This window comes from Phalangium opilio, unplaced genomic scaffold (assembly GCF_054372755.1).
Source record: "Phalangium opilio isolate 3A_F unplaced genomic scaffold, DU_Popi_V2 ptg000094l_1, whole genome shotgun sequence".
Lineage (NCBI taxonomy): Eukaryota > Metazoa > Arthropoda > Arachnida > Opiliones > Phalangiidae > Phalangium > Phalangium opilio.
In genome coordinates, this window is record NW_028324199.1 from 3,571,710 (window position 1) to 3,588,604 (window position 16,895).

Consider the following 16,895-nt stretch of genomic DNA (forward strand, 5'->3'; position numbering starts at 1 on the left):
AATCCCAGACGGACACGAGATTTTGCAGAAGTAATTTGGTGACTATTTAAATGCAACTAGTTATATTGTAGACCTACGAGTGTAGCATGTTTCAGTGTCATACATGGTCCGTTGGTCTAGGGGTATGATACTTGCTTCGGGTGTGAGTGGTCCCGGGTTCAAATCCCGGACGGACCCGAGTTTTGCAGAAGTAATTTGGTGACTATTTAAATGTAACTAGTTAAATAGTAGGACTACGAGTTGAGCATGTTTCAGTGTCATATTTCGTCCGTTGGTTTAGGGGTATGATACTCGCTTCTGGTGTGAGTAGTCCCGGGTTCAAATCCCGGACGGACCCGAGTTTTGCAGAAGTAATTTGGTGACTATTTAAATGCAACGAGTTAAATTGTAGGCCTACGAGTTGAGCATGTTTCAGTGTCATATTTCGTCCGTTGGTCTAGGGGTATGATACTCGCTTTGGGTGCGAGTGGTCCCGGGTTCAAATCCCGGACGGACCCGTGATTTTGCAGAAGTAATTTGGTGACTATTTAAAAGTAGCTAGTTAAATTGTAGGACTACGAGCTGAGCATGTTTCAGTGTCATACTTCGTCCGTTGTTCTAGGGGTATGATACTCGCTTCGGGTGTGAGTGGTCCCGGTTTCAAATCCCGGACGGACCCGAGTTTTGCAGAAGTAATTTGGTGACTATTCAAATGCAACGAGTTAAATTGTAGGACTACGAGTTGAGCATGTTTCAGTGTCATACTTCGTCCGTTGGTCTAGGGGTATGATACTCGCTTAGGGTGCGAGTGGTCCCGGGTTCAAATCCCGGACGGACCCGAGTTTTGCAGAAGTAATTTGGTGACTATTTAAATGTAACTAGTTAAATTGTAGGACTACGAGCTGAGCATGTTTCAGTGTCATACTTCGTCCGTTGGTCTAGGGGTATGATACTCGCTTCGGGTGTGAGTGGTCCCGGGTTCAAATCCCGGACGGACCCGAGTTTTTGCAGAGGTAATTTAGTGACTATTTAAATGCAACTAGTTATAATGTAGGCCTACGAGTTGAGCATGTTTCAGTGTCATACATGGTCCGTTGGTCTAGGGGTATGATACTCGCCTCGGGTGTGAGTGGTCCCGGGTTCAAATCCCGGACGGACCCGAGTTTTTGCAGAGGTAATTTAGTGACTATTTAAATGCAACTAACTACAGGGTAGGCCTATGAGTTGAGCATGTTTTATTTCATACATGGTCCGTTGGTCTAGGGGTATGATACTCGCTTTGTTTGCGAGTGGTCCCGGGTTCAAATCCCGGACGGACCCGAGTTTTTGCAGAAGTAATTTGGTGACTATTCAAATGCAACGAGTTAAATTGTAGGACTACGAGTTGAGCATGTTTCAGTGTCATACATGGTCCGTTGGTCTAGGGGTATGATACTCGCTTCGGGAGTGAGTGGTCCCGGGTTCAAATCCTGGTCGGACCCGAGGTTTGCAGAAGTAATTTGGTGACTATTTAAATGCAACTAGTTAAATTGTAGGACTACGAGTTGAGAATGTCTCGCTGTCATACATGATCCGTTGGTTTTGGGGTATGTTACTCGCTTCGGGTGTGAGTGGTCCCGGGTTCAAATCCCGGACGGACCCGAGTTTTGCAGAAGTAATTTGGTGACTATTTAAATGTAACTAGTTAAATAGTAGGACTACGAGTTGAGCATGTTTCAGTGTCATATTTCGTCCGTTGGTTTAGGGGTATGATACTCGCTTTGTGTGCGAGTGGTCCCGGGTTCAAATCAAGGACGGACCCGAGTTTTTGCAGAAGTAATTTGGTGACTATTCAAATGCTACGAGTTATATTGTAGGCCTACGAGTTGAGCATGTTTCAGTGTCATACTTCGTCCGTTGGTCTAGGGGTATGATACTCGCTTCGGGTGTGAGTGGTCCCGGGTTCAAATCCCGGACGGACCCGAGTTTTTGCAGAGGTAATTTAGTGACAATTTAAATGCAACTAACTACAGTTTAGGCCTATGAGTTGAGCATGTTTTATTTCATACATGGTCCGTTGGTCTAGGGGTATGATACTCGCTTCGCGTGTGAGTGGTCCCGGGTTCAAATCCTGGACGGACCCGAGGTTTGCAGAAGTAATTTGGTGACTATTTAAATGTAACTAGTTAAATAGTAGGACTACGAGTTGAGCATGTTTCAGTGTCATATTTCGTCCGTTGGTTTAGGGGTATGATACTCGCTTTGTGTGCGAGTGGTCCCGGGTTCAAATCAAGGACGGACCCGAGTTTTTGCAGAAGTAATTTGGTGACTATTCAAATGCTACGAGTTATATTGTAGGCCTACGAGTTGAGCATGTTTCAGTGTCATACTTCGTCCGTTGGTCTAGGGGTATGATACTCGCTTAGGGTGCAAGTGGTCCCGGGTTCAAATCCCGGACGGAACCGAGTTTTGCAGAAGTAATTTGGTGACTATTTAAATGTAACTAGTTAAATTGTAGGACTACGAGCGGAGCATGTTTCAGTGTCATACTTCGTCCGTTGGTCTAGGGGTATGATACTCGCTTCGGGTGTGAGTGGTCCCGGGTTCAAATCCCGGACGGACCCGAGTTTTTGCAGAGGTAATTTAGTGACTATTTAAATGCAACTAACTACAGGGTAGGCCTATGAGTTGAGCATGTTTTATTTCATACATGGTCCGTTGGTCTAGGGGTATGATACTCGCTTTGGGTGTGCGTGGTCCCGGGTTCAATTCCCGGACGGACCCGAGTTTTTGCAGAGGTAATTTAGTGACTATTTAAATGCAACTAGTTATATTGTAGGCCTACGAGTTGAGCATGTTTCAGTGTCATACATGGTCCGTTGGTCTAGGGGTATGATACTCGCTTCGGGTGTGAGTGGTCCCAGGTTCAAATCCCGGACGGACCCGAGTTTTTGCAGAGGTAATTTAGTGACTATTTAAATGCAACTAACTACAGGGTAGGTCTATGAGTTGAGCATGTTTTATTTCATACATGGTCCGTTGGTCTAGGGGTATGATACTCGCTTTGGGTGCGAGTGGTCCCGGGGTCAAATCCCGGACGGACCCGAGTTTTTGCAGAAGTAATTTGGTGACTATTCAAATGCAACGAGTTAAATTGTAGGACTACGAGTTGAGCATGTTTCAGTGTCATACATGGTCCGTTGGTCTAGGGGTATGATACTCGCTTCGGGTGTGAGTGGTCCCGGGTTCAAATCCTGGACGGACCCGAGGTTTGCAGAAGTAATTTGGTGACTATTTAAATGTAACTAGTTAAATAGTAGGACTACGAGTTGAGCATGTTTTAGGGTCATATTTCGTCCGTTGGTTTAGGGGTATGATACTCGCTTCGGGTGTGAGTAGTCCCGGGTTCAAATCCCGGACGGACCCGAGTTTTGCAGAAGTAATTTGGTGACTATTTAAATGCAACGAGTTATATTGTAGGCCTACGAGTGTAGCATGTTTCAGTGTCATACATGGTCCTTTGGTCTAGGGGTATGATACTCGCTTCGGGTGTGAGTGGTCCCGGGTTCAAATCCCGGACGGACCCGAGTTTTGCAGAAGTAATTTGGTGACTATTTAAATGTAACTAGTTAAATAGTAGGACTACGAGTTGAGCATGTTTCAGTGTCATATTTCGTCCGTTGGTCTAGGGGTATGATACTCGCTTACGGTGCGAGGGGTCCCGGGTTCAAATCCCAGACGGACACGAGTTTTTGCAGAAGTAATTTGGTGACAATTTAAATGCAACTAGTTATATTGTAGGCCTACGAGTGTAGCATGTTTCAGTGTCATACATGGTCCGTTGGTCTAGGGGTATGATACTCGCTTCGGGTGTGAGTGGTCCCGGGTTCAAATCCCGGACGGACCCGAGTTTTGCAGAAGTAATTTGGTGACTACTTAAATGCAACTAATTAAATTGTAGGCCTTCGAGTTGAGCATGTCTCGCTGTCATACATAATCCGTTGGTTTTGGGGTATGTTACTCGCTTCGGGTGTGAGTGGTCCCGGGTTCAAATCCCGGACGGACCCGAGTTTTGCAGAAGTAATTTGGTGACTATTTAAATGCAACGAGTTAAATTGTAGGCCTACGAGTTGAGCATGTTTCAGTGTCATATTTCGTCCGTTGGTCTAGGGGTAAGATACTCGCTTAGGGTGCGAGGGGTCCCGGGTTCAAATCCCAGACGGACACGAGATTTTGCAGAAGTAATTTGGTGACTATTTAAATGCAACTAGTTAAATAGTAGGACTACGAGTTGAGCATGTTTCAATGTCATATTTCGTCCGTTGGTTTAGGGGTATGATACTCGCTTCGGGTGTGAGTAGTCCCGGGTTCAAATCCCGGACGGACCCGAGTTTTGCAGAAGTAATTTGGTGACTATTTAAATGCAACGAGTTAAATTGTAGGCCTACGAGTTGAGCATGTTTCAGTGTCATATTTCGTCCGTTGGTCTAGGGGTAAGATACTCGCTTAGGGTGCGAGGGGTCCCGGGTTCAAATCCCAGACGGACACGAGATTTTGCAGAAGTAATTTGGTGACTATTTAAATGCAACTAGTTAAATAGTAGGACTACGAGTTGAGCATGTTTCAATGTCATATTTCGTCCGTTGGTTTAGGGGTATGATACTCGCTTCGGGTGTGAGTAGTCCCGGGTTCAAATCCCGGACGGACCCGAGTTTTGCAGAAGTAATTTGGTGACTATTTAAATGCAACGAGTTAAATTGTAGGCCTACGAGTTGAGCATGTTTCAGTGTCATATTTCGTCCGTTGGTCTAGGGGTAAGATACTCGCTTAGGGTGCGATGGGTCCCGGGTTCAAATCCCAGACGGACACGAGTTTTTGCAGAAGTAATTTGGTGACTATTTAAATGCAACTAGTTATATTGTAGACCTACGAGTGTAGCATGTTTCAGTGTCATACATGGTCCGTTGGTTTAGGGGTATGATACTCGCTTCGGGTGTGAGTAGTCCCGGGTTCAAATCCCGGACGGACCCGAGTTTTGCAGAAGTAATTTGGTGACTATTTAAATGTAACTAGTTAAATAGTAGGACTACGAGTTGAGCATGTTTCAGTGTCATATTTCGTCCGTTGGTCTAGGGGTATGATACTCGCTTACGGTGCGAGGGGTCCCGGGTTCAAATCCCAGACGGACACGAGTTTTTGCAGAAGTAATTTGGTGACTATTTAAATGCAGCTAGTTATATATTAGACCTACGAGTGTAGCATGTTTCAGTGTCATACATGGTCCGTTGCTCTAGGGGTATGATACTCGCTTCGGGTGTGAGTGGTCCCGGGTTCAAATCCCGGACGGACCCGAGTTTTGCAGAAGTAATTTGGTGACTACTTAAATGCAACTAATTAAACTGTAGGCCTACGAGTTGAGCATGTCTCGCTGTCATACATGATCCGTTGGTTTTGGGGTATGTTACTCGCTTCGGGTGTGAGTGGTCCCGGGTTCAAATCCCGGACGGACCCGAGTTTTGCAGAAGTAATTTGGTGACTATTTAAATGCAACGAGTTAAATTGTAGGCCTACGAATTGAGCATGTTTCAGTGTCATATTTCGTCCGTTGGTCTAGGGGTAAGATACTCGCTTAGGGTGCGAGGGGTCCCGGGTTCAAATCCCAGACGGACACGAGATTTTGCAGAAGTAATTTGGTGACTATTTAAATGCAACTAGTTAAATAGTAGGACTACGAGTTGAGCATGTTTCAATGTCATATTTCGTCCGTTGGTTTAGGGGTATGATACTCGCTTCGGGTGTGAGTAGTCCCGGGTTCAAATCCCGGACGGACCCGAGTTTTGCAGAAGTAATTTGGTGACTATTTAAATGTAACTAGTTAAATTGTAGGACTACGAGTTGAGCATGCTTCAGTGTCATATATCGTCCGTTGGTCTAGGGGTATGATACTCGCTTAGGGTTCGAGGGGTCCCGGGTTCAAATCCCGGACGGACCCGAGTTTTTGCAGAGGTAATTTAGTGACTATTTAAATGCAACTAACTACAGGGTAGGTCTATGAGTTGAGCATGTTTTATTTCATACATGGTCCGTTGGTCTAGGGGTATGATACTCGCTTTGGGTGCGAGTGGTCCCGGGGTCAAATCCCGGACGGACCCGAGTTTTTGCAGAAGTAATTTGGTGACTATTCAAATGCAACGAGTTAAATTGTAGGACTACGAGTTGAGCATGTTTCAGTGTCATACATGGTCCGTTGGTCTAGGGGTATGATACTCGCTTCGGGTGTGAGTGGTCCCGGGTTCAAATCCTGGACGGACCCGAGGTTTGCAGAAGTAATTTGGTGACTATTTAAATGTAACTAGTTAAATAGTAGGACTACGAGTTGAGCATGTTTTAGGGTCATATTTCGTCCGTTGGTTTAGGGGTATGATACTCGCTTCGGGTGTGAGTAGTCCCGGGTTCAAATCCCGGACGGACCCGAGTTTTGCAGAAGTAATTTGGTGACTATTTAAATGCAACGAGTTATATTGTAGGCCTACGAGTGTAGCATGTTTCAGTGTCATACATGGTCCTTTGGTCTAGGGGTATGATACTCGCTTCGGGTGTGAGTGGTCCCGGGTTCAAATCCCGGACGGACCCGAGTTTTGCAGAAGTAATTTGGTGACTATTTAAATGTAACTAGTTAAATAGTAGGACTACGAGTTGAGCATGTTTCAGTGTCATATTTCGTCCGTTGGTCTAGGGGTATGATACTCGCTTACGGTGCGAGGGGTCCCGGGTTCAAATCCCAGACGGACACGAGTTTTTGCAGAAGTAATTTGGTGACAATTTAAATGCAACTAGTTATATTGTAGGCCTACGAGTGTAGCATGTTTCAGTGTCATACATGGTCCGTTGGTCTAGGGGTATGATACTCGCTTCGGGTGTGAGTGGTCCCGGGTTCAAATCCCGGACGGACCCGAGTTTTGCAGAAGTAATTTGGTGACTACTTAAATGCAACTAATTAAATTGTAGGCCTTCGAGTTGAGCATGTCTCGCTGTCATACATAATCCGTTGGTTTTGGGGTATGTTACTCGCTTCGGGTGTGAGTGGTCCCGGGTTCAAATCCCGGACGGACCCGAGTTTTGCAGAAGTAATTTGGTGACTATTTAAATGCAACGAGTTAAATTGTAGGCCTACGAGTTGAGCATGTTTCAGTGTCATATTTCGTCCGTTGGTCTAGGGGTAAGATACTCGCTTAGGGTGCGAGGGGTCCCGGGTTCAAATCCCAGACGGACACGAGATTTTGCAGAAGTAATTTGGTGACTATTTAAATGCAACTAGTTAAATAGTAGGACTACGAGTTGAGCATGTTTCAATGTCATATTTCGTCCGTTGGTTTAGGGGTATGATACTCGCTTCGGGTGTGAGTAGTCCCGGGTTCAAATCCCGGACGGACCCGAGTTTTGCAGAAGTAATTTGGTGACTATTTAAATGCAACGAGTTAAATTGTAGGCCTACGAGTTGAGCATGTTTCAGTGTCATATTTCGTCCGTTGGTCTAGGGGTAAGATACTCGCTTAGGGTGCGAGGGGTCCCGGGTTCAAATCCCAGACGGACACGAGATTTTGCAGAAGTAATTTGGTGACTATTTAAATGCAACTAGTTAAATAGTAGGACTACGAGTTGAGCATGTTTCAATGTCATATTTCGTCCGTTGGTTTAGGGGTATGATACTCGCTTCGGGTGTGAGTAGTCCCGGGTTCAAATCCCGGACGGACCCGAGTTTTGCAGAAGTAATTTGGTGACTATTTAAATGCAACGAGTTAAATTGTAGGCCTACGAGTTGAGCATGTTTCAGTGTCATATTTCGTCCGTTGGTCTAGGGGTAAGATACTCGCTTAGGGTGCGATGGGTCCCGGGTTCAAATCCCAGACGGACACGAGTTTTTGCAGAAGTAATTTGGTGACTATTTAAATGCAACTAGTTATATTGTAGACCTACGAGTGTAGCATGTTTCAGTGTCATACATGGTCCGTTGGTTTAGGGGTATGATACTCGCTTCGGGTGTGAGTAGTCCCGGGTTCAAATCCCGGACGGACCCGAGTTTTGCAGAAGTAATTTGGTGACTATTTAAATGTAACTAGTTAAATAGTAGGACTACGAGTTGAGCATGTTTCAGTGTCATATTTCGTCCGTTGGTCTAGGGGTATGATACTCGCTTACGGTGCGAGGGGTCCCGGGTTCAAATCCCAGACGGACACGAGTTTTTGCAGAAGTAATTTGGTGACTATTTAAATGCAGCTAGTTATATATTAGACCTACGAGTGTAGCATGTTTCAGTGTCATACATGGTCCGTTGCTCTAGGGGTATGATACTCGCTTCGGGTGTGAGTGGTCCCGGGTTCAAATCCCGGACGGACCCGAGTTTTGCAGAAGTAATTTGGTGACTACTTAAATGCAACTAATTAAACTGTAGGCCTACGAGTTGAGCATGTCTCGCTGTCATACATGATCCGTTGGTTTTGGGGTATGTTACTCGCTTCGGGTGTGAGTGGTCCCGGGTTCAAATCCCGGACGGACCCGAGTTTTGCAGAAGTAATTTGGTGACTATTTAAATGCAACGAGTTAAATTGTAGGCCTACGAATTGAGCATGTTTCAGTGTCATATTTCGTCCGTTGGTCTAGGGGTAAGATACTCGCTTAGGGTGCGAGGGGTCCCGGGTTCAAATCCCAGACGGACACGAGATTTTGCAGAAGTAATTTGGTGACTATTTAAATGCAACTAGTTAAATAGTAGGACTACGAGTTGAGCATGTTTCAATGTCATATTTCGTCCGTTGGTTTAGGGGTATGATACTCGCTTCGGGTGTGAGTAGTCCCGGGTTCAAATCCCGGACGGACCCGAGTTTTGCAGAAGTAATTTGGTGACTATTTAAATGTAACTAGTTAAATTGTAGGACTACGAGTTGAGCATGCTTCAGTGTCATATATCGTCCGTTGGTCTAGGGGTATGATACTCGCTTACGGTGCGAGGGGTCCCGGGTTCAAATCCCAGACGGACACGAGTTTTTGCAGAAGTAATTTGGTGACTATTTAAATGCAGCTAGTTATATATTAGACCTACGAGTGTAGCATGTTTCAGTGTCATACATGGTCCGTTGGTCTAGGGGTATGATACTTGCTTCGGGTGTGAGTGGTCCCGGGTTCAAATCCCGGACGGACCCGAGTTTTGCAGAAGTAATTTGGTGACTATTTAAATGCAACTAGTTATATTGTAGGCCTTAGAGTGTAGCATGTTTCAGTGTCATACATGGTCCGTTGGTCTAGGGGTATGATACTCGCTTCGGGTGTGAGTGGTCCCGGGTTCAAATCCCGGACGGACCCGAGTTTTGCAGAAGTAATTTGGTGACTACTTAAATGCAACTAATTAAATTGTAGGCCTTCGAGTTGAGCATGTCTCGCTGTCATACATAATCCGTTGGTTTTGGGGTATGTTACTCGCTTCGGGTGTGAGTGGTCCCGGGTTCAAATCCCAGACGGACACGAGATTTTGCAGAAGTAATTTGGTGACTATTTAAATGCAACTAGTTAAATAGTAGGACTACGAGTTGAGCATGTTTCAATGTCATATTTCGTCCGTTGGTTTAGGGGTATGATACTCGCTTCGGGTGTGAGTAGTCCCGGGTTCAAATCCCGGACGGACCCGAGTTTTTGCAGAAGTAATTTGGTGACTATTCAAATGCAACGAGTTAAATTGTAGGACTACGAGTTGAGCATGTTTCAGTGTCATACTTCGTCCGTTGGTCTAGGGGTATGATACTCGCTTAGGGTTCGAGGGGTCCCCGGTTAAAATCCCGGACGGACCCGAGATTTTGCAGAAGTAATTTAGTGACTATTTAAATGCAACTAACTACAGGGTAGGCCTATGAGTTGAGCATGTTTTATTTCATACATGGTCCGTTGGTCTAGGGGTATGATACTCGCTTTGGGTGTGAGTGGTCCCGGGTTCAAGTCCCGGACGGACCCGAGTTTTGCAGAAGTAATTTGGTGACTATTTAAATGTAACTAGTTAAATTGTAGGACTACGAGTTGAGCATGCTTCAGTGTCATATATCGTCCGTTGGTCTAGGGGTATGATACTCGCTTAGGGTTCGAGGGGTCCCGGGTTCAAATCCCAGACGGACACGAGATTTTGCAGAAGTAATTTGGTGACTATTTAAATGCAACTAGTTAAATAGTAGGACTACGAGTTGAGCATGTTTCAATGTCATATTTCGTCCGTTGGTTTAGGGGTATGATACTCGCTTCGGGTGTGAGTAGTCCCGGGTTCAAATCCCGGACGGACCCGAGTTTTGCAGAAGTAATTTGGTGACTATTTAAATGCAACGAGTTAAATTGTAGGCCTACGAGTTGAGCATGTTTCAGTGTCATATTTCGTCCGTTGGTCTAGGGGTAAGATACTCGCTTAGGGTGCGATGGGTCCCGGGTTCAAATCCCAGACGGACACGAGTTTTTGCAGAAGTAATTTGGTGACTATTTAAATGCAACTAGTTATATTGTAGACCTACGAGTGTAGCATGTTTCAGTGTCATACATGGTCCGTTGGTCTAGGGGTATGATACTCGCTTCGGGTGTGAGTGGTCCCGGGTTCAAATCCCGGACGGACCCGAGTTTTGCAGAAGTAATTTGGTGACTATTTAAATGTAACTAGTTAAATAGTAGGACTACGAGTTGAGCATGTTTCAGTGTCATATTTCGTCCGTTGGTCTAGGGGTATGATACTCGCTTACGGAGCGAGGGGTCCCGGGTTCAAATCCCAGACGGACACGAGTTTTTGCAGAAGTAATTTGGTGACTATTTAAATGCAGCTAGTTATATATTAGACCTACGAGTGTAGCATGTTTCAGTGTCATACATGGTCCGTTGCTCTAGGGGTATGATACTCGCTTCGGGTGTGAGTGGTCCCGGGTTCAAATCCCGGACGGACCCGAGTTTTGCAGAAGTAATTTGGTGACTACTTAAATGCAACTAATTAAACTGTAGGCCTACGAGTTGAGCATGTCTCGCTGTCATACATGATCCGTTGGTTTTGGGGTATGTTACTCGCTTCGGGTGTGAGTGGTCCCGGGTTCAAATCCCGGACGGACCCGAGTTTTGCAGAAGTAATTTGGTGACTATTTAAATGTAGCTAGTTAAATAGTAGGACTACGAGTTGAGCATGTTTAAGTGTCATATTTTGTCCGTTGGTTTAGGGGTATGATACTCGCTTCGGGTGTGAGTAGTCCCGGGTTCAAATCCCGGACGGACCCGAGTTTTGCAGAAGTAATTTGGTGACTATTTAAATGCAACGAGTTTAATTGTAGGCCTACGAGTTGAGCATGTTTCAGTGTCATATTTCGTCCGTTGGTCTAGGGGTAAGATACTCGCTTAGGGTGCGAGGGGTCCCGGGTTCAAATCCCAGACGGACACGAGATTTTGCAGAAGTAATTTGGTGACTATTTAAATGCAACTAGTTATATTGTAGACCTACGAGTGTAGCATGTTTCAGTGTCATACATGGTCCGTTGGTCTAGGGGTATGATACTTGCTTCGGGTGTGAGTGGTCCCGGGTTCAAATCCCGGACGGACCCGAGTTTTGCAGAAGTAATTTGGTGACTATTTAAATGTAACTAGTTAAATAGTAGGACTACGAGTTGAGCATGTTTCAGTGTCATATTTCGTCCGTTGGTTTAGGGGTATGATACTCGCTTCTGGTGTGAGTAGTCCCGGGTTCAAATCCCGGACGGACCCGAGTTTTGCAGAAGTAATTTGGTGACTATTTAAATGCAACGAGTTAAATTGTAGGCCTACGAGTTGAGCATGTTTCAGTGTCATATTTCGTCCGTTGGTCTAGGGGTATGATACTCGCTTTGGGTGCGAGTGGTCCCGGGTTCAAATCCCGGACGGACCCGTGATTTTGCAGAAGTAATTTGGTGACTATTTAAAAGTAGCTAGTTAAATTGTAGGACTACGAGCTGAGCATGTTTCAGTGTCATACTTCGTCCGTTGTTCTAGGGGTATGATACTCGCTTCGGGTGTGAGTGGTCCCGGTTTCAAATCCCGGACGGACCCGAGTTTTGCAGAAGTAATTTGGTGACTATTCAAATGCAACGAGTTAAATTGTAGGACTACGAGTTGAGCATGTTTCAGTGTCATACTTCGTCCGTTGGTCTAGGGGTATGATACTCGCTTAGGGTGCGAGTGGTCCCGGGTTCAAATCCCGGACGGACCCGAGTTTTGCAGAAGTAATTTGGTGACTATTTAAATGTAACTAGTTAAATTGTAGGACTACGAGTTGAGCATGCTTCAGTGTCATATATCGTCCGTTGGTCTAGGGGTATGATACTCGCTTAGGGTTCGAGGGGTCCCCGGTTAAAATCCCGGACGGACCCGAGATTTTGCAGAAGTAATTTAGTGACTATTTAAATGCAACTAACTACAGGGTAGGCCTATGAGTTGAGCATGTTTTATTTCATACATGGTCCGTTGGTCTAGGGGTATGATACTCGCTTTGGGTGTGAGTGGTCCCGGGTTCAAGTCCCGGACGGACCCGAGTTTTTGCAGAGGTAATTTAGTGACTATTTAAATGCAACTAGTTATATTGTAGGCCTACGAGATGAGCATGTTTCAGTGTCGTACATGGTCCGTTGGTCTAGGGGTATGATACTCGCTTCGGGTGTGAGTGGTCCCGGGTTCAAATCCCGGGCAGATCCGACTTTTTGCAGAGGTAATTTAGTGACTATTTAAATGCAACTAACTACAGGGTAGGCCTATGAGTTAAGCATGTTTTATTTCATACATGGTCCGTTGGTCTAGGGGTATGATTATCGCTTTGGGTGCGAGTGGTCCCGGGTTCAAATACCGGACGGACCCGTGTTTTGCAGAAGTAATTTGGTGACTATTTAATGTAACTAGTTAAATTGTAGGACTACGAGCTGAGCATGTTTCAGTGTCATACTTCGTCCGTTGGTCTAGGGGTATGATACTCGCTTCGGGTGTGAGTGGTCCCGGGTTCAAATCCCGGACGGACCCGAGTTTTTGCAGAGGTAATTTAGTGACTATTTAAATGCAACTAACTACAGGGTAGGCCTATGAGATGAGCATGTTTTATTTCATACATGGTCCGTTGGTCTAGGGGTATGATACTCGCTTTGGGTGCGAGTGGTCCCGGGTTCAAATCCCGGACGGACCCGTGATTTTGCAGAAGTAATTTGGTGACTATTTAAAAGTAGCTAGTTAAATTGTAGGACTACGAGCTGAGCATGTTTCAGTGTCATACTTCGTCCGTTGTTCTAGGGGTATGATACTCGCTTCGGGTGTGAGTGGTCCCGGTTTCAAATCCCGGACGGACCCGAGTTTTGCAGAAGTAATTTGGTGACTATTTAAATGTAACTAGTTAAATTGTAGGACTACGAGTTGAGCATGCTTCAGTGTCATATTTCGTCCGTTGGTCTAGGGGTATGATACTCGCTTAGGGTGCGAGGGGTCCCCGGTTAAAATCCCGGACGGACACGAGATTTTGCAGAAGTAATTTGGTGACTATTTAAATGCAACTAGTTAAATAGTAGGACTACGAGTTGAGCATGTTTCAATGTCATATTTCGTCCGTTGGTTTAGAGGTATGATACTCGCTTAGGGTGCAAGGGGTCCCCGGTTAAAATCCCGGACGGAACCGAGTTTTTGCAGAAGTAATTTAGTGACTATTTAAATGCAACTAACTACAGGGTAGGCCTATGAGTTGAGCATGTTTTATTTCATACATGGTCCGTTGGTCTAGGGGTACGATACTCGCTTTGGGTGCGAGTGGTCCCGGGTTCAAATCCCGGACGGAGCCGAGTTTTTGCAGAGGTAATTTAGTGACTATTTAAATGCAACGAGTTAAATTGTAGGACTACGAGATGAGCATGTTTCAGTGTCATACTTCGTCCGTTGGTCTAGGGGTATGATACTCGCTTCGGGTGTGAGTGGTCCCGGGTTCAAATCCCGGACGGACCCGAGTTTTTGCAGAGGTAATTTAGTGACTATTTAAATGCAACTAACTACAGGGTAGGCCTATGAGTTGAGCATGTTTTATTTCATACATGGTCCGTTGGTCTAGGGGTGTGATACTCGCTTTGGGTGTGAGTGGTCCCGGGTTCAAATCCCGGACGGACCCGAGTTTTTGCAGAGGTAATTTAGTGACTATTTAAATGCAACTAACTACAGGGTAGGCCTATGAGTTGAGCATGTTCTATTTCATACATGGTCCGTTGGTCTAGGGGTATCATACTCGCTTTGGGTGCGAGTGGTCCCGGGTTCAAATCCCGGACGGACTCGAGTTTTTGCAGATGTAATTTGGTGACTATTCAAATGCTACGAGTTAAATTGTAGGACTACGAGATGAGCATGTTTCAGTGTCATACTTCGTCCGTTGGTCTAGGGGTATGATACTCGCTTCGGGTGTGAGTGGTCCCGGGTTCAAATCCCGGACGGACCCGAGTTTTGCAGAAGTAATTTGGTGACTATTTAAATGTAACTAGTTAAATTGTAGGACTACGAGCTGAGCATGTTTCAGTGTCATACTTCGTCCGTTGGTCTAGGGGTATGATACTCGCTTTGGGTGTGAGTAGTCCCGGGTTCAAATCCCGGACCGACCCGAGTTTTTGCAGAGGTAATTTAGTGACTATTTAAATGCAACTAACTACAGGGTAGGCCTATGAGATGAGCATGTTTTATTTCATACATGGTCCGTTGGTCTAGGGGTATGAGACTCGCTTTGGGTGCGAGTGGTCCCGGGTTCAAATCCCGGACGGACCCGTGTTTTTGCAGAAGTAATTTGGTGACTATTTAAAAGTAACTAGTTAAATTGTAGGACTACAAGTTGAGCATGCTTCAGTGTCATATTTCGTCCGTTGGTCTAGGGGTATGATACTCGCTTAGGGTGCGAGGGGTCCCGGGTTCAAATCCCGGACGGACTCGAGTTTTTGCAGAATTAATTTGGTGACTATTCAAATGCTACGAGTTAAATTGTAGGACTACGAGATGAGCATGTTTCAGTGTCATACTTCGTCCGTTGGTCTAGGGGTAAGATACTCGCTTCGGGTGTGAGTGGTCCCGGGTTCAAGTCCCGGACGGACCCGAGTTTTTGCAGAGGTAATTTAGTGACTATTTAAATGCAACTAACTACAGGGTAGGCCTATGAGTTGAGCATGTTTTATTTCATACATGGTCCGTTGGTCTAGGGGTATGATACTCGCTTTGGGTGTGAGTGGTCCCGGGTTCAAATCCCGGACGGACCCGAGTTTTTGCAGAGGTAATTTAGTGACTATTTAAATGCAACTAACTACAGGGTAGGCCTATGAGTTGAGCATGTTCTTTTTCTTACATGGTCCGTTGGTCTAGGGGTATGTTACTCGCTTTGGGTGCGAGTGGTCCCGGGTTCAAATCCCGGACGGACTCGAGTTTTTGCAGAAGTAATTTGGTGACTATTCAAATGCTACGAGTTAAATTGTAGGACTACGAGATGAGCATGTTTCAGTGTCATACTTCGTCCGTTGGTCTAGGGGTATGATACTCGCTTTGGGTGCGAGTGGTCCCGGGTTCAAATCCCGGACGGACCCGAGTTTTGCAGAAGTAATTTGGTGACTATTTAAATGTAACTAGTTAAATTGTAGGTCTACGAGCTGAGCATGTTTCAGTGTCATACTTCGTCCGTTGGTCTAGGGGTATGATACTCGCTTCGGGTGTGAGTGGTACCGGGTTCAAATCCCGGACGGACCCGAGTTTTTGCAGAGGTAATTTAGTGACTATTTAAATGCAACTAACTACAGGGTAGGCCTATAAGATGAGCATGTTTTATTTCTTACATGGTCCGTTGGTCTAGGGGTATGATACTCGCTTTGGGTGCGAGTGGTCCCGGGTTCAAGTCCCGGACGGACCCGTGTTTTTGCAGAAGTAATTTGGTGACTATTTAAAAGTAACTAGTTAAATTGTAGGACTACGAGCTGAGCATGTTTCAGTGTCATACTTCGTCCGTTGTTCTAGGGGTATGATACTCGCTTCGGGTGTGAGTGGTCCCGGTTTCAAATCCCGGACGGACCCGAGTTTTGCAGAAGTAATTTGGTGACTATTTAAATGTAACTAGTTAAATTGTAGGACTACGAGCTGAGCATGTTTCAGTGTCATACTTCGTCCGTTGGTCTAGGGGTATGATACTCGCTTCGGGTGTGAGTGGTTCCGGGTTCAAATCCCGGACGGACCCGAGTTTTTGCAGAGGTAATTTAGTGACTATTTAAATGCAACTAACTACAGGGTAGGCCTATGAGTTGAGCATGTTTTATTTCACACATGGTCCGTTGGTCTAGGGGTATGATACTCGCTTTGGCTGTGAGTGGTCCCGGGTTCAAATCCCGGACGGACCCGAGTTTTTGCAGAGGTAATTTAGTGACTATTTAAATGCAACTAACTACAGGGTAGGCCTATGAGTTGAGCATGTTCTATTTCATACATGGTCCGTTGGTCTAGGGGTATGATACTCGCTTTGGGTGCGAGTGGTCCCGGGTTCAAATCCCGGACGGACCCGAGTTTTGCAGAAGTAATTTGGTGACTATTTAAATGTAACTAGTTAAATTGTAGGACTACGAGCTGAGCATGTTTCAGTGTCATACTTCGTCCGTTGGTCTAGGGGTATGATACTCGCTTCGGGTGTGAGTGGTCCCGGGTTCAAATCCCGGACGGACCCGAGTTTTTGCAGAGGTAATTTAGTGACTATTTAAATGCAACTAACTACAGGGTAGGCCAATGAGTTGAGCATGTTTTATTTCACACATGGTCCGTTGGTCTAGGGGTATGATACTCGCTTTGGCTGTGAGTGGTCCCGGGTTCAAATCCCGGACGGACCCGAGTTTTTGCAGAGGTAATTTAGTGACTATTTAAATGCAACT

General features: G+C 45.6%; 38 non-coding genes across 38 annotated transcripts; all 38 read left to right on the top strand.

The window, feature by feature from the left end:
• The first annotated feature begins 105 nt into the window (after positions 1-105).
• On the top strand, positions 106-177 carry TRNAP-CGG (transfer RNA proline (anticodon CGG)). The gene has a single exon. It is a non-coding gene; the product is annotated as a tRNA-Pro (tRNA).
• A 569-nt stretch (positions 178-746) lies between these two features.
• Positions 747-820, top strand: TRNAP-AGG (transfer RNA proline (anticodon AGG)). Its single transcript has one exon. It is a non-coding gene; the product is annotated as a tRNA-Pro (tRNA).
• Positions 821-906: 86 nt separating this feature from the next.
• Positions 907-980, top strand: TRNAP-CGG (transfer RNA proline (anticodon CGG)). The gene has a single exon. It is a non-coding gene; the product is annotated as a tRNA-Pro (tRNA).
• An 87-nt stretch (positions 981-1,067) lies between these two features.
• On the top strand, positions 1,068-1,139 carry TRNAP-CGG (transfer RNA proline (anticodon CGG)). Its single transcript has one exon. It is a non-coding gene; the product is annotated as a tRNA-Pro (tRNA).
• Positions 1,140-1,227: 88 nt separating this feature from the next.
• Positions 1,228-1,299, top strand: TRNAT-UGU (transfer RNA threonine (anticodon UGU)). Its single transcript has one exon. It is a non-coding gene; the product is annotated as a tRNA-Thr (tRNA).
• Positions 1,300-1,869: 570 nt separating this feature from the next.
• On the top strand, positions 1,870-1,943 carry TRNAP-CGG (transfer RNA proline (anticodon CGG)). Its single transcript has one exon. It is a non-coding gene; the product is annotated as a tRNA-Pro (tRNA).
• An 86-nt stretch (positions 1,944-2,029) lies between these two features.
• Positions 2,030-2,101, top strand: TRNAA-CGC (transfer RNA alanine (anticodon CGC)). Its single transcript has one exon. It is a non-coding gene; the product is annotated as a tRNA-Ala (tRNA).
• A 409-nt stretch (positions 2,102-2,510) lies between these two features.
• Positions 2,511-2,584, top strand: TRNAP-CGG (transfer RNA proline (anticodon CGG)). Its single transcript has one exon. It is a non-coding gene; the product is annotated as a tRNA-Pro (tRNA).
• Positions 2,585-2,831: 247 nt separating this feature from the next.
• On the top strand, positions 2,832-2,903 carry TRNAP-CGG (transfer RNA proline (anticodon CGG)). The gene has a single exon. It is a non-coding gene; the product is annotated as a tRNA-Pro (tRNA).
• A 249-nt stretch (positions 2,904-3,152) lies between these two features.
• Positions 3,153-3,224, top strand: TRNAP-CGG (transfer RNA proline (anticodon CGG)). The gene has a single exon. It is a non-coding gene; the product is annotated as a tRNA-Pro (tRNA).
• A 248-nt stretch (positions 3,225-3,472) lies between these two features.
• TRNAP-CGG (transfer RNA proline (anticodon CGG)) lies at positions 3,473-3,544 on the top strand. Its single transcript has one exon. It is a non-coding gene; the product is annotated as a tRNA-Pro (tRNA).
• A 249-nt stretch (positions 3,545-3,793) lies between these two features.
• On the top strand, positions 3,794-3,865 carry TRNAP-CGG (transfer RNA proline (anticodon CGG)). The gene has a single exon. It is a non-coding gene; the product is annotated as a tRNA-Pro (tRNA).
• Positions 3,866-4,916: 1,051 nt separating this feature from the next.
• Positions 4,917-4,988, top strand: TRNAP-CGG (transfer RNA proline (anticodon CGG)). The gene has a single exon. It is a non-coding gene; the product is annotated as a tRNA-Pro (tRNA).
• A 249-nt stretch (positions 4,989-5,237) lies between these two features.
• On the top strand, positions 5,238-5,309 carry TRNAP-CGG (transfer RNA proline (anticodon CGG)). Its single transcript has one exon. It is a non-coding gene; the product is annotated as a tRNA-Pro (tRNA).
• Positions 5,310-6,199: 890 nt separating this feature from the next.
• Positions 6,200-6,271, top strand: TRNAP-CGG (transfer RNA proline (anticodon CGG)). Its single transcript has one exon. It is a non-coding gene; the product is annotated as a tRNA-Pro (tRNA).
• A 248-nt stretch (positions 6,272-6,519) lies between these two features.
• Positions 6,520-6,591, top strand: TRNAP-CGG (transfer RNA proline (anticodon CGG)). The gene has a single exon. It is a non-coding gene; the product is annotated as a tRNA-Pro (tRNA).
• Positions 6,592-6,840: 249 nt separating this feature from the next.
• TRNAP-CGG (transfer RNA proline (anticodon CGG)) lies at positions 6,841-6,912 on the top strand. Its single transcript has one exon. It is a non-coding gene; the product is annotated as a tRNA-Pro (tRNA).
• A 1,051-nt stretch (positions 6,913-7,963) lies between these two features.
• TRNAP-CGG (transfer RNA proline (anticodon CGG)) lies at positions 7,964-8,035 on the top strand. The gene has a single exon. It is a non-coding gene; the product is annotated as a tRNA-Pro (tRNA).
• A 249-nt stretch (positions 8,036-8,284) lies between these two features.
• TRNAP-CGG (transfer RNA proline (anticodon CGG)) lies at positions 8,285-8,356 on the top strand. The gene has a single exon. It is a non-coding gene; the product is annotated as a tRNA-Pro (tRNA).
• A 730-nt stretch (positions 8,357-9,086) lies between these two features.
• Positions 9,087-9,158, top strand: TRNAP-CGG (transfer RNA proline (anticodon CGG)). The gene has a single exon. It is a non-coding gene; the product is annotated as a tRNA-Pro (tRNA).
• Positions 9,159-9,246: 88 nt separating this feature from the next.
• Positions 9,247-9,318, top strand: TRNAP-CGG (transfer RNA proline (anticodon CGG)). Its single transcript has one exon. It is a non-coding gene; the product is annotated as a tRNA-Pro (tRNA).
• A 570-nt stretch (positions 9,319-9,888) lies between these two features.
• On the top strand, positions 9,889-9,960 carry TRNAP-UGG (transfer RNA proline (anticodon UGG)). The gene has a single exon. It is a non-coding gene; the product is annotated as a tRNA-Pro (tRNA).
• A 570-nt stretch (positions 9,961-10,530) lies between these two features.
• On the top strand, positions 10,531-10,602 carry TRNAP-CGG (transfer RNA proline (anticodon CGG)). Its single transcript has one exon. It is a non-coding gene; the product is annotated as a tRNA-Pro (tRNA).
• Positions 10,603-10,851: 249 nt separating this feature from the next.
• Positions 10,852-10,923, top strand: TRNAP-CGG (transfer RNA proline (anticodon CGG)). The gene has a single exon. It is a non-coding gene; the product is annotated as a tRNA-Pro (tRNA).
• Positions 10,924-11,492: 569 nt separating this feature from the next.
• Positions 11,493-11,564, top strand: TRNAP-CGG (transfer RNA proline (anticodon CGG)). Its single transcript has one exon. It is a non-coding gene; the product is annotated as a tRNA-Pro (tRNA).
• A 569-nt stretch (positions 11,565-12,133) lies between these two features.
• Positions 12,134-12,207, top strand: TRNAP-AGG (transfer RNA proline (anticodon AGG)). The gene has a single exon. It is a non-coding gene; the product is annotated as a tRNA-Pro (tRNA).
• A 246-nt stretch (positions 12,208-12,453) lies between these two features.
• On the top strand, positions 12,454-12,525 carry TRNAP-UGG (transfer RNA proline (anticodon UGG)). Its single transcript has one exon. It is a non-coding gene; the product is annotated as a tRNA-Pro (tRNA).
• Positions 12,526-12,933: 408 nt separating this feature from the next.
• Positions 12,934-13,007, top strand: TRNAP-CGG (transfer RNA proline (anticodon CGG)). The gene has a single exon. It is a non-coding gene; the product is annotated as a tRNA-Pro (tRNA).
• An 86-nt stretch (positions 13,008-13,093) lies between these two features.
• Positions 13,094-13,165, top strand: TRNAP-UGG (transfer RNA proline (anticodon UGG)). The gene has a single exon. It is a non-coding gene; the product is annotated as a tRNA-Pro (tRNA).
• Positions 13,166-13,896: 731 nt separating this feature from the next.
• TRNAP-CGG (transfer RNA proline (anticodon CGG)) lies at positions 13,897-13,970 on the top strand. The gene has a single exon. It is a non-coding gene; the product is annotated as a tRNA-Pro (tRNA).
• Positions 13,971-14,377: 407 nt separating this feature from the next.
• On the top strand, positions 14,378-14,451 carry TRNAP-CGG (transfer RNA proline (anticodon CGG)). The gene has a single exon. It is a non-coding gene; the product is annotated as a tRNA-Pro (tRNA).
• A 246-nt stretch (positions 14,452-14,697) lies between these two features.
• On the top strand, positions 14,698-14,769 carry TRNAP-UGG (transfer RNA proline (anticodon UGG)). The gene has a single exon. It is a non-coding gene; the product is annotated as a tRNA-Pro (tRNA).
• Positions 14,770-14,858: 89 nt separating this feature from the next.
• TRNAP-AGG (transfer RNA proline (anticodon AGG)) lies at positions 14,859-14,932 on the top strand. The gene has a single exon. It is a non-coding gene; the product is annotated as a tRNA-Pro (tRNA).
• Positions 14,933-15,019: 87 nt separating this feature from the next.
• Positions 15,020-15,093, top strand: TRNAP-CGG (transfer RNA proline (anticodon CGG)). The gene has a single exon. It is a non-coding gene; the product is annotated as a tRNA-Pro (tRNA).
• An 86-nt stretch (positions 15,094-15,179) lies between these two features.
• On the top strand, positions 15,180-15,251 carry TRNAP-UGG (transfer RNA proline (anticodon UGG)). Its single transcript has one exon. It is a non-coding gene; the product is annotated as a tRNA-Pro (tRNA).
• Positions 15,252-15,820: 569 nt separating this feature from the next.
• TRNAP-UGG (transfer RNA proline (anticodon UGG)) lies at positions 15,821-15,892 on the top strand. The gene has a single exon. It is a non-coding gene; the product is annotated as a tRNA-Pro (tRNA).
• Positions 15,893-16,461: 569 nt separating this feature from the next.
• Positions 16,462-16,533, top strand: TRNAP-UGG (transfer RNA proline (anticodon UGG)). Its single transcript has one exon. It is a non-coding gene; the product is annotated as a tRNA-Pro (tRNA).
• An 88-nt stretch (positions 16,534-16,621) lies between these two features.
• TRNAP-CGG (transfer RNA proline (anticodon CGG)) lies at positions 16,622-16,695 on the top strand. Its single transcript has one exon. It is a non-coding gene; the product is annotated as a tRNA-Pro (tRNA).
• The last annotated feature ends 200 nt before the right edge of the window (positions 16,696-16,895 follow it).